Below are 12,441 nucleotides of genomic sequence, written 5' to 3'. Positions count from 1 at the left end.
ATCTCACTGGTTGTAGCAAGGACACATTTTTATTGGTTACTAGTGAATGACAAGGCTCTCACATGCTATTATTTGAATGTATGTAGGAAATACAGGAGGGGGAAAAGATTGGGGAGGGACATGTTATGCAAGGGTTAAATGCCTTAACTTTAGTCAACCAGAAACTGGATAACTAAAGTTTTGAGATGTAAATACATCTGCATAGGGATCATTTAACTTTGTTTTCCCATCACTAAAATACAGCCGTCCTTGTGACACATGGCAACAACAATAATAATAGCACTATAAATGACCCTTCACCTGTGCTGATTTCCAAACACCCTACTGTAACATGGATGAGGGAGGAGGAAGTATGACTATAGCATAATACATTATATAATTCTTATTAAAGTGAAGGCTCCTCTCATAGCAAGTCATATTGTTAATATCTTCCTTCTTTTGGGGGTTTTAAGGACTATTTATTAGCTGCCTGCAGTGCAGTCTAGCTTTAAAGTTTAGATGGATTGGAAGCTAAATTGGTATAATCAACCTGACAGCAAAAAAGTGTGGCCCAATCCACATTCTTGATATATAGGGAATAGATTTGCATGGCTTCCCTTGAGCTTTCTTTTGAGAGAGCCCTCTAGTTCACTTTCCCAAATTTCCAGTAGGTACATACTTCATGTATTCCATAGATGAAGAGAAAGGAAAGCTATTTACACTATGATTTCCTTTAATTATTTCTGGCATTTCACCTCTCATATTGAGTCAGGATTTTTTTTTATTTTCCCAAGGAAGGAAAAGAAACAATAGAGTAAGTTCATTAAAAGGAAAAGTGAAATGTCACCAATAATTAGTTAAAAACACCAACCCAAGGAACCAGTTTGAGGACCAAAAAAAACAATTAGTGTTTCAAGCTTAAAATTCAGGACCTTTGATGAAAATGTGCAGTGGTGAGAGGATCAATTTCTGATGATGTTCTTAAAGGGCAGAAACAGAAATAATAACTTTGATGCACGTTCTTTGTTTAAATGACTATTGTTTGTAGTTAGCTGCTGTTTAATCTCCACTACTGAGAGGAAGCACTACACAGCTAAACTCTCTTCTAATGAGATCATTATTTTCTTACCACTCTTTCAAATGAATGTCATTTTACATAGCAAAACTACAGAGACAGCATTTTAGAACAGTGCTACCTTTTATCTAACCAACATAAGAGGCACTTGAGAAAAGGACAAGGAGGGTCAAGAAGAAAATTTATGCAGCATAGTTTCTTTGCCTGTCAGGCAGGAAAAAGACAAAGAAAGAAGTTCATGATAACAAGAGTGACCATCACTATTAGCAGAGATGGGCCTAAACTGCAAAGTTTAGGAATAGTTTTATCCGGTGTTCTGAACCCATATATAGTTAAGGGACTGTTTAAAACATTTTGAACTGACTCCAGGTTTCCTCAAAGTCCAAGATTTAAGTGCATCTCTAATTATCACTAAACAGCTTGTCACTGACCTATTCTCCAGTCCACAAAGACAATAGCAATAGGGCTGTGCAAAATTTTGCCGGCTGTTTCATTTCAATGCTGTTTCAACTCATTTCGAGCTCAGAACAGCAAAATCAAAATGAAACAAAGGGCTTTGAAACAGCCTCAAAACGAAATGAGGGCAGTTGAAACGTTTCGAAAGTTTCAAAATGTTTCGAGTTTTGAAGCACAAGCTGGGCTTGCCTGTAGGGAAACAGAAAGTAAGGAGAGGGAGGGGGAAGAGCAGGGAAGAGGGAGGAAGGACTGCTCTCATATTGACTCTGTAGCTGGCCAGTGACGGTGATCCTTCCCTGAGGTCCCTTCCAATCCCAGTGCTCTGGGGGAGGGATGGAAAAACTGCATAAAAGGTAGCATTGTTTGAACTGGCCTGCTTTCTGCCTTGCGGTCTGACACTTACTGAGCTGCATGTTCCAGCAGCTCAGGAGCATTAGACAACAAAGGCTAGTACTAGCATTGATTTGAATAATTTCCTACTTGTGGGATTCCACAATACCTTTTTCCTTCTTCTAGACACTTTTATTTTATTATTATATTTATTGATTTATTCTTTTCAATTGTATAATTATATTGAATATTACACTATAGAATGTATATAGGAAGGGAGATACATTTATATTTTATTTCTATACATTTATACCTTACAGCATAGACTACACACCTTATAAAATGTATATAGGAACGCAGATACATTTATATATTTGTATAAAAGCAAGACACTATGAAACACACCATGAAGTGTGGTGGAAAGGCAGCTGGCAAGCCTTCAGGGAGGGGAAGAAGAGGGGGTAGAGGGAGAGGTGTAATTTCCCCTCCCCCTCCCAAACTGAGATGCAGCCTCTTTCCTACAACTAGCAGGGATGAGGCTTCCAGAAGCAGCAAAGAGAGGGGAGCAGGGGCCAGTGCCACTACCTGTTCCTGAGACTGCATCCCCTCCAAGAGCACCAGCCATAACTCCCCCACCACCACCACCATGACAACAAGCAGCAGCAGCAGCACACCAGCATGACAGTCTCCTCCACACCCATTTCATTTCCCATGCTGAGCCTTCCAGTGCCAGAGGAAGAGCTGGAGCTGCAGCTGGAGCTGGATCCGAGCACCCTAGTAAGGGAAATTCTGGGGAAAGGGGCAGGAATCAGCTGAGTTTGTGCTCCACACATCTCAAGTTTCCCTTAGAGCCAGGTCTCCTTCCCCAGAAGGCACTTCAGAGGAAGCTGAGGTAGAGGGTGAAGAGGCAAGTGGCTCAGCTGAGTCTGCTCCTCCTGTTGCTGTGCCTCTGCCTGCTGAGGAGGGAGAAATTGCAGCATCCACACTTGCACCTGCCCCCCAGAAGTGGTGGTATTGTGGTCTGGGATCATTTTGAGCTGGCAGATCATCCCATCTACGCTATCTGCCTGCACTGCTGAGCCAAAACCAGCTGGGGCAAGGGAACAAAACACATGAGCACCATGGGGATGCTGATGCATCTCTGCAGGCACCACCCCTTTGCCCTTGCTCCTCCTCAGCTTGGCACCAGTGGGAGCATGCCCAAAGGGAAGTCCTCCTCTTGCTCCAAAGTCCCCTCCCCCTGCCCCCAAAGCAGAGGCAGGCCACCCTGGAACAGTGGGGGAAAGGCAGACAGAAAGGGGGGCCTGTTGCAAGGGCAAGCAAGATCACCTACAGCATTGAGGAGATGCTTGCTGTCGATAGCCAACCCTTCTTCCTAGTTGAGTGGCCAGGGTTCAGGTGGCTCATGGTGCTCGTGGACCCATCCTCCCAAGTGCCTGCACACACCACCCTCAGTAGGACGGTGGTGCCCTCCCTGTATGAGGCAGGCATGGAGTACATGAGGGAGGAGCTGCACAAGGTAGGTCTGCAGGTGGCCTTACACTTCACCTCAGACATCTGGAGCAGCTAGGGTGGAGATCACGCCTACCTCTCCCTCACGGGGCACTAGTGTGACCAGTGAGGCCATCAGTGGGCTCACCTTCAAGCCAAACTGATGGATGAGTCCCATACGGTGACAGACATTATGGGGGCCATGAACTGCTTTGTGCAGAGTTAGCTCATTGGGCAGGGCGAGTTCACCTGCGGGTTCATGGTCAACAACAATGGGGCCAATATGGTCAAGGCAGTACGTGATGCCAACTTCAGTGTTCCTGGCTGGGGAAAGCCAATGTCACCAGACGTCCAAGCACTGGTGAGGTGACTGAAGGAGGGCATCAGGAAATGTCTTGATCCCTTGCAGTCCAGTATGGTCCACATGCTGGCCACCATGTGTGACCCGGCAGTGAAGAGCAGCATATGCAGCAGCGAAACCCTGTATCAGTGGATGGAGGTGCTGGTGAAGAGAGTCAGGGAGGCAGAAGGGCAGAGGCAGGGGGATGTGGAAGAGGGGGATCCACTGTCCCATGCTAGCACACCATCCACCAGCCAGTCTCCTCTACCACAGGTGCTGCCAATGTGGGCCAAGGGCACGGCTTCCATGGTGGGGTCCAGAGGCACCAGATCCCACCATCAGGCCTTGTTGTCTGCCTATCTTGCCAAGGACATGGAGTCTCTGCTGTTTAAACCCCTTGGCCTACTGGGTAAGCCACAGTTAGATGTGGCCGGATCTGGCCATGGTTGTCTGGGAACACCTGTCCTGTCCACTGACCAGGGTCCTGAGCTGGAGATGTAGTGACCCCCCACTGCACCTGCTTGGATCCTGGTTTGGTGTAGCTGCTGGTGTTCCTGAAGGTGAACCTCCTGCTGCTGGGGTTCCCCAAGCTCCACGTGCAAACGGAGTGAATGCCACCCTCCTCACTCCATCTGTACCTATTTCCTTTTTTCAATTTTTAAAAGTCATTTAATGCCCTGCTCTCAGAGCTGGAGGGGGCACTCACTGCATCACCAGCCAGCAGGGGAGCAACATGTCCCTGCTGAGGTTCCATGTCAGGACTAACTTGGAGGTATGAGCTGGGGCTATGGGGAAGGAGGAGACCCCAGGTCCTGGGCATGACCACTAAAATTGCACTCTGCCAGAGTTGGGGTGGCCTGGTGGGACTGCTGGCAGTGTGGTAGCCCCAGGAAATGCCAGGACCGAGGATCCAGGATCCCCCCGGTGCCAGGATCCCCCTGGTGAAAGGCAGGTAGGAGGCACCATAACCTCCAGCTACCACACATATGCACACAGTCCTGCCTGGGGAAAGCCCAGACCCATCACCTCTTTGACAGGTCTGAGGTATGCTGGTTGCAGTGGAGTTGTGAGGCTCCAAGTGAGCTCAGCTTAGCTGCTTGGAATGCCAGCTTTCAGGTTGAAAAACCCTTTGTCAAGCTGAGGAAGCACCTGCAGTTGGGGTGTTCGTGTGTGCTGGTCCTTGATGGAAGGAATAATAAAGAAGCCAGAGACTACCATGCAATGCAAGCAAGAAACCCAGTCAGTGAAAATGGAAATGGAGGCATCAGGGGATGGGGGACAGGCTGGGATGTGAGGGGGGGAAGGAGGATGTAGCAGCACAGGTAAAAGTGGAGAGGTACCTGGGGAGTCAGATGTCTGGCAGGTTGTAGTGTGCCAGCCTGTATGGGGAGGAGGAGACCTCATCAGGGCACACTACTGTGTCATGTAGAGGCCCCAGCACCAGTGAGCGTGCACCTTAACACACACAGTCACACAGTGAAGATGCACCTTAACACACATGCTGGAGAAGAAGCTCCTGCAGGAGAGGAAAGAAAGGCTTTGTCACAGTTTGGCTGCCTGAGATGCTGCTAGTGCTGCTGTGCTGCTCACTAAGTTATTCTATTACCCACTGTCATGTAAAGTGGTGGACCGGACTGAGGCTGTAGGAGAGGAGAAGACCTCATTAGGGCCCACAACCGTGTCATGTAGAGGCCCCAGTACCAGTGAGGGTGTGCCTTAACACACACACAGTGTCACCCATGTCATGAGTTTTGCTTGTCAGAAGCATAAGGTGCAGTTTCCCAGAAACCCCTACACTTATATCCATGAAAGCTGGCAGGCTCCATGGCCTCAGCAGAGCCTAGCATGCCTGCAGTTTTCACTCCACTGTGCCTTAACACACACACAACACATTTTGCTTTCAAGAATTTGAGGTGCAGTTTCCCAGAAGCCGCAGTACCTATCTCCTTAAGACACGGCAGGCTTCATGGGCTCAGAAGGAGCTACCATCTCTGCAAGTTTCATCCAAATCAGGCAAGAATTGATAAAGTTATAGGCAGTTTCATGCTTCTCCATTATAGCCTATGGGCAAAAAGTCAAAATAGCATTGAAACAGTGAAACAGTTTCAACAAAATGAAACAGAACAGCAGTTTTGAAATGAAATGAAACTCAAAACAAAACACCATCCCATCAAAACATCGAAACGGAACAGTGCTGTTTTGCACAGCCCTAAATAGTCATGTAATTTCATTCTCTTTGTATATACGGTCTCCCTTCCTTCTAATGTGGGTAGTTATGCTGCCGCTGCCATTTGAGCAGATTCTATTAAAAATGAATGGACATCTATTTGAGAGGATGTTGGGTGCTTAAATGTGAGGCTATTCATTAATGCAGATACTTTTGTAATACACCATCATTTGACCTTTAAAGCTGAGTCACAAAAAAGCAGGGAGAAGAAAGAGAACCCACCTTGGCTAAGCAGAGACAGTCAAAAAGCCCAAGGCTGAAACAATTCAGTCTTCACAGGCTAAGCTAAGGTGTATAAATTGAACTGAAAATCAAGTGAACAGACATTAACTTTTGAATCTAGAAATGCAGCCACATGTTTACAGTGGCCGAGGCCAGAAGATGGCAGAGGCACTAAAGCATGCCTCCCTGCTCGCCTGGAGCACAGCTTGGGCCAAGGCTAGACCAGACACCCTGGGAATTGGGGGGGGTTGGGGGGGAGAGGGTTTACGGGGGAAGTGCAAGGCATCCTGGGATGCTGGGAGACTGGGAGTTAATTTGAATCTGGAGGGGATCTGGGACAGAAGTTCAATAAATGGATTTAACCTAAATCAGTTAAATCTGATACTATATCCACCCAGGTTTATCTTAAACTGTTTTTGGCCACTTTGAAAGCAGTTTGTGTGCACTGAACTTCTGTTATGTTACAGATTTGAACTGATTTAAACGTGGTCCCCATTTTCAAAAAGGGGAGGAAGGAGGACCCGGGCAACTATAGGCCAGTCAGTCTCACCTCCATCCTTGGCAAAGTCTTTGAAAAAATTATCAAGGCTCACATTTGTGAGAGCCCGGCAGGACAAATTATGCTGAGGGGAAATCAGCACAGGTTCATGGCAGGCAGATCGTGCCTGACCAATCTAGTTTCTTTTTATGACCAGGTTACGAAATGCCTGGACACAGGAGGAGGGGTGGATGTCGTATACTTAGACTTCAGGAAGGCCTTCGATACGGTATGCCACCCCATACTGGTGAACAAGTTAAGAGGCTGTGACTTGGATGACTACACAGTCCGGTGGGTGGCGAATTGGCTGGAGGGTCGCACCCAGAGAGTCGTGGCGGATGGGTAGGTTTCGACCTGGAAGGGTGTGGGCAGTGGGGTCCCGCAGGGCTCGGTCCTTGGACAGATACTCTTTAATGTCTTCATCAGTGACTTGGACAAGGGAGTCAAATGTACTCTGTCCAAGTTTGCAGATGACACAAAGCTATGGGGAGATGTAGACACACCGGACGGCAGGGAACAGCTGCAGGCACACCTGGACAGGTTGGACAAGTGGGCAGAAAACAACAGAATGAAGTTCAACAAGGAGAAATGCAAAGTGCTGCACCTAGGGAGGAAAAATGTCCAGCACACCTACAGCCTAGGGAATGACCTGCTGGGTGGCACAGAAGTGGAAAGGGATCTTGGAGTCCTAGTGGACTCCAAGATGAACATGAGTCCGCAGTGTGACGAAGCCATCAAAAAAGCCAATGGCACTTTATCGTGCATCAGCAGATGCATGACAAATAGGTCCAAGGAGGTGATACTTCCCCTCTATAGGGCGCTGGTCAGACCACAGTTGGAGTACTGCGTGCAATTCTGGGCGTCGCAATTCAAGAGGGATGCGGATAACCTGGAGAGGGTCCAGAGAAGGGCCAGTCGTATGGTTAAGGGCCTGCAGTCCAAGCCCTACGAGGAGAGACTAGAGAAACTGGACCTTTTCAGCCTCCGCAAGAGAAGGTTAAGAGGCGACCTTGTGGCCACCTATAAGTTCATCACAGTGGCACAGAAGGGAATTGGTGAGCATTTATTCACCAAGGCGCCCCCGGGGGTTACAAGAAACAATGGCCACAAGCTAGCAGAGAGCAGATTTAGATTGGACATTAGGAAGAACTTCTTCACAGTTCGAGTGGCCAGGGTCTGGAACGGGCTCCCAAGGGAGGTGGTGCTCTCCCCTACCCTGGGGGTCTTCAAGAGGAGGTTAGATGAGCATCTAGCTGGGGTCATCTAGACCCAGCACTCTTTCCTGCTTATGCAGGGGATCGGACTCGATGATCTATTGAGGTCCCTTCCTATCCTAACATCTATGAATCTATGAATCTATGATTTCCAGTCACTTATACCAGATTGTGTATGATTTCTGTCCCTAGCCCTTTTGTACAAACAATTTGCTGGGACTCCAAGAGGGTCAAATGATTCACACTTATGTACCTATCTGCACTTTTGTGTCTAATAGATGGGAAAGAATCTGGTCCTTTGCATTTCATTTCAGATGCAGAATGTTTCGTCTGTTTCAATATTGCTAGCTTTGAGCATCCAAATACCATGAGTCTGGCAGAAAAGGATTGTGAGACTGGCTTAAAAATGATGAAATTTTAATAAACAATAATTCTGGGAATCTCTTTATTTGCCTTTTTTAAAACCTGTCTCAGCCTTCTAAGTCTCTACAAGCTTCTCATAAAGACCATAAACTTATTTTTTTAAATGAGTTTCTCATGTAATCAAGTGATTCCAGGAGCTTTTGGAAATAAAAGACATCAAATATTGTGAGATGTGCAACAAAAATCATGAGCTGGCATACAGAATAACCTCTCTCTCTCTCTCTCTCTCTCTCTGGGTCATGGAGACTTTTGCATTTGTTCTTTCTTTGCTGTTCCCCTTAATCAAAAATAAATCTTCTCTCTTGCCCTTTGTTTTTGGGAAAGCATATTAGGCAAGTTCTATGGAACAAAAAAGAATTGCTCTGCTCATGTGGAGGGGGCTTTGCATTCTTAACTGGAATGCCCTTAAAAATGCCTCTGACTGCTGTTTTTAGACTGCACTCAGCCCTACCAAGCTTTGGTGATACCAGGCCTGAATATGAGTGGTGATGTGGGAAAATGGGGCCTCTTTTAAGGTTTCTGTGTCACTGTCAGAGCATTCAGGCATGTGGAGACACGCCAGTCCTGGTGTGTGCTTTTTTCTTTTTCTTTTTTTTTCTTTTTTTTTTCTTTTTTTTTTTTTTTGGTTTTGTTTGTTTGCTTTAACAGCTGCTAATAATTATATTATCCTGCTAAAAAGGTAGTTGTGGGAAATCAGGTTCTTTGACAGCAGTAAAGTGATAGCAAGGCGAAGATGCTGTTCCCCCTCCCCCCAGCCCTTTCTCCATGTTAGCTTTCTGATACAAACAGCATTCCTGCCTCATTCCCTTCTGAAGTTAAAAGACTTAAATTCTTTACAAGGAAGGTCATCCTTTCATAGCCAAAAGTCTGTTTGCTTTCGTCTTCCCACTCACTTTCAAATAAAAGCTGAGAGTGTACACCAGCCTGCTGCAACCAGCTCCAAAATTAAGCATAATGAGCTCCAAAAAGGGACTATTAATGCATGTTTCAGGCACAGAATGCTTTCCAACAACTCTTCCAAGAATGCTCTGAGGATTGTTCTGATGCTGACCTGATCAACAGTTAAAGAGCACCTAATGTACAAACCAGTTACTTATTGTTCAGAGCCTTGCTGTGCTTACTCCAAAGAACACTGTCAAGTACTTCTAACAGTATTAAATATTATTTATTGACCTTCCATTGCTTGTAATAATAACCTTTTAGAGGCTAGAAAATAATGTTTTCTTTTCTCCTGCAGATCTTGTCCTATCAAACATTATATTTCCCCCTTCTTGTGTTTCTAACAGACCTTGAAATTAACGTTGCATTTATGTTGGGGATATATAAACACTTGCTTGGGCTCCAGCACCACTATCATCAATCAAAATACCCAAAACACAAGAAATATAATGCGGATGAACTTCCCTTCCATTCTGGAGATAATGGGACAGATTCTGCCTTTAGATTTAAGTGTGCAACTCTCAGTAAGGTCAAGAGTTGTTACATGTGTGTTACAGAGGCAGAATTTGACTCAAAAGTTAGACCAGTGATTGTGGCTGCAAAGCTAGAAGGAAACTTTTTTTGTTTTGTTTTGTTTTTTTAATACATCCATGTAAACATTGGCCCCCAGGAGATTTTTATTGTCCAGTGGCAAAATACTTAAAAATAAAGGCAGGTATCTACTAAGTCCTTCCAAAATTAAAAGAAACTTGAAACTGGATTAGATTTGGGGTCAAAACTAAACGATAAAATTCCTTTGCACCCTGAATGAATCCAGTCTCATGAGAAATAATCTAGGCTCAAAGTGAAATTTGAAATATGGTTTGTCAGACTGTCTTATAGTTAATGAAATGGCAATTATTCCACTTACATTAGCAATTACCAATAAAAGAATTTATAATTTACGTTGAACAGTATTATTCACTGAAACATAACATTTCAATAAAACTGTTATACTACTATTAAAAGCTTATTGCACTGAAACCCCCAGTAAAAACTCAACATGTTTCAGGGTCACATTAGCTACCAGCAAGTAGGTAATCTTACTTCAGTGCTATTTAAAAGGCCCCCCTTCTTACCAGGATCTTTTCTTCCCCCATGAAAACATAAATGTGAGAAATGAGCTGAAATGTAAACAGTTTGAGGCATGTAGAGAAGAGATACACCAGAAGCAGAAATTCACATTTGAGGAAAGCTTAGTAATATGGGCTTGCACAAGTATTCAGAGTTCTAAGGAGGGGTTTTCCATAGCTTGTAGCTAACTGCTCATGCATGGAAAGGCTGACACTGCAAAACTGCTGGTGTGGGGGAAGGGAGAGAGGAATGGGAAGGGAAGCAAGAGGGAGAAAGAATCCTGCATGCTGCTTTTTGCCTATAGATTCCTATTCGAGTTACTGCTTGAGACAGTTACCAAGATATTAGGCGTAATAGATCTGATAAAATAATCACACTTGCAAAGTCTGTATGTGTTTAAAGACTGCCAGAACTTCATCTGTATCGTGGGTTCCCATACAGGAAATAATGCTGGGTGATTTATAACATTTTATTGCACTGCTTGACCATTGCTAACATTTTCTTCATTGAGTCATGACAGAAGCTGCAACTCAAATTTTCACTGTGCATTTTGCTAGCTTTCCTCCCCACCCCTTCTTTTGTCTTTCCTGGGTGAACTTGCACTAAGTTAAAAAGGAGATAAAAGTTTATAGAATCAGATGAGTGTGGAGGGGATAGGCTCCAAACACAGAGCCATTGAGCATATTGCCAGACTTTTATCTAGCTTTACAGAAAATACAGTATCCGGAAAAAAGAAGGGTGATTATAAAGGAGAGTGACTTAGCCTTTAACTTACACAAAAATTCTTGGCAAGAGTTATTAGGTTTTTTTTTTTAAACAAACAAAACAATATTTCCTGGTTGGCAGTTCCCAAAGCCCTTCCTTGTTCCATTTTTTGGCACGTTGTTGAAAGGTCATGCTGATGTATTTCCAAAACATGGCCATTGAGTAAATCTTCACACACAAAAAAAGAGTCCTCTTTTTTATAAGGTCCAATCTAACTTCTACTTCCTCGGAGTGACTTGCAGGGTGTAAAATTAGGGTCAGTATCACAAGGGTGCAAGCTCACGTAGGGTTTATAGGCAGAACTGGTTATGCCACTGAATACTAAGACTGCCCAGCATAACACTGTAAGGTCCTGTTTTCAATTGTTCAGATTATGTGCAATCAGGTGCTCTGAAATGGACTTGGAGCCCCAGGAGGACCTTGCAAGAGGGACAGATCTAGCTTGGCCAATATGGCAATTCCTGAATTGCCTGCACATGCAGACTGGAAGATCAAAAACAAACATGATCAAATTGAGCTACTCTACTGATACGAATATATGGGAGTGCGGTGAAATGCAGATTATGGAGGAAGCACATGTTCATTTACCAACTCCTTGTTGAGACCTGTATGAGGGAGGACCTCACTGCAGCAATGGAAAGAGCCATCGCTTGTGCATGATTCTGGAAAAACACTGAATTCACGACAAGAACACAAGAAGAAGAAGTCACTCAGAACTTTGCCAGATTCCAATTATTCAAGCTAAAAATATTCATGCTGTGTTTCTCAGGCAGCCATCTCTGAGCATGAGACTAGGAAAAAATATGTTGTTTTGCACATGTTCAAAAATTCTAGCGACCTTTTATTTGAAAACACTAATGCCCCCATGCTTTGGAACAGGGACTTGAAATTTGCTGCTATTTAAACTAAGGAGGTGCTTTTTGCCATCCATCAAAATCTAGCCAAATTTTCCCAACTTAAAAAGCTTTTGAAAAGCTGCAGTTTACCTGTACCCAATAGACTTTAACTAGGGGAAAAAAATTGTTTTCATGTAATTAAAGCTATTATCATAACTCATATGTGCCAGGCAGATGAATTAATGTTGCATAGGCGACCTTAATTTTAGCATTTCCTAACTTTTGACTTTTCAGTTTTAATCACGGTCTTTTAAAGTAATTTGTGTGTGGTTTCATGTGTGTTATATATATTTATGATGCAAAGAGAAGGGATGGTCTAGAGCAGTGTTTCCCAAATTGCAGTTTGTGGGTCCCATGATCGATGAAGCCATGGTAACTGGTTAGTGAATCTCACTGGCCCATTCCCTTACAAGTTCACTGTTAAGGGTACCAG

At 44.5% G+C, this 12,441-nt stretch overlaps 1 long non-coding RNA gene across 1 annotated transcript in view; it reads right to left on the bottom strand.

Annotated features, from left to right (window-relative positions):
- LOC132250012 (uncharacterized) overlaps window positions 1-10,480 on the bottom strand; it is a 57,321-nt gene extending 46,841 nt beyond the window's left edge. Inside the window, exon 1 of the long non-coding RNA XR_009461589.1 lies at window positions 10,353-10,480. This is a non-coding gene — a long non-coding RNA (uncharacterized LOC132250012). The remainder of the gene's footprint in view (window positions 1-10,352) is intronic.
- Window positions 10,481-12,441: the final 1,961 nt, after the last annotated feature.

The sequence above is a fragment of the Alligator mississippiensis genome, chromosome 1, assembly GCF_030867095.1.
Source record: "Alligator mississippiensis isolate rAllMis1 chromosome 1, rAllMis1, whole genome shotgun sequence".
Classification (NCBI taxonomy): Eukaryota; Metazoa; Chordata; order Crocodylia; family Alligatoridae; genus Alligator; species Alligator mississippiensis.
The sequence above is the reverse complement of the archived record's forward strand: the minus strand, read 5'-3'. Positions and strand labels throughout refer to the sequence as shown.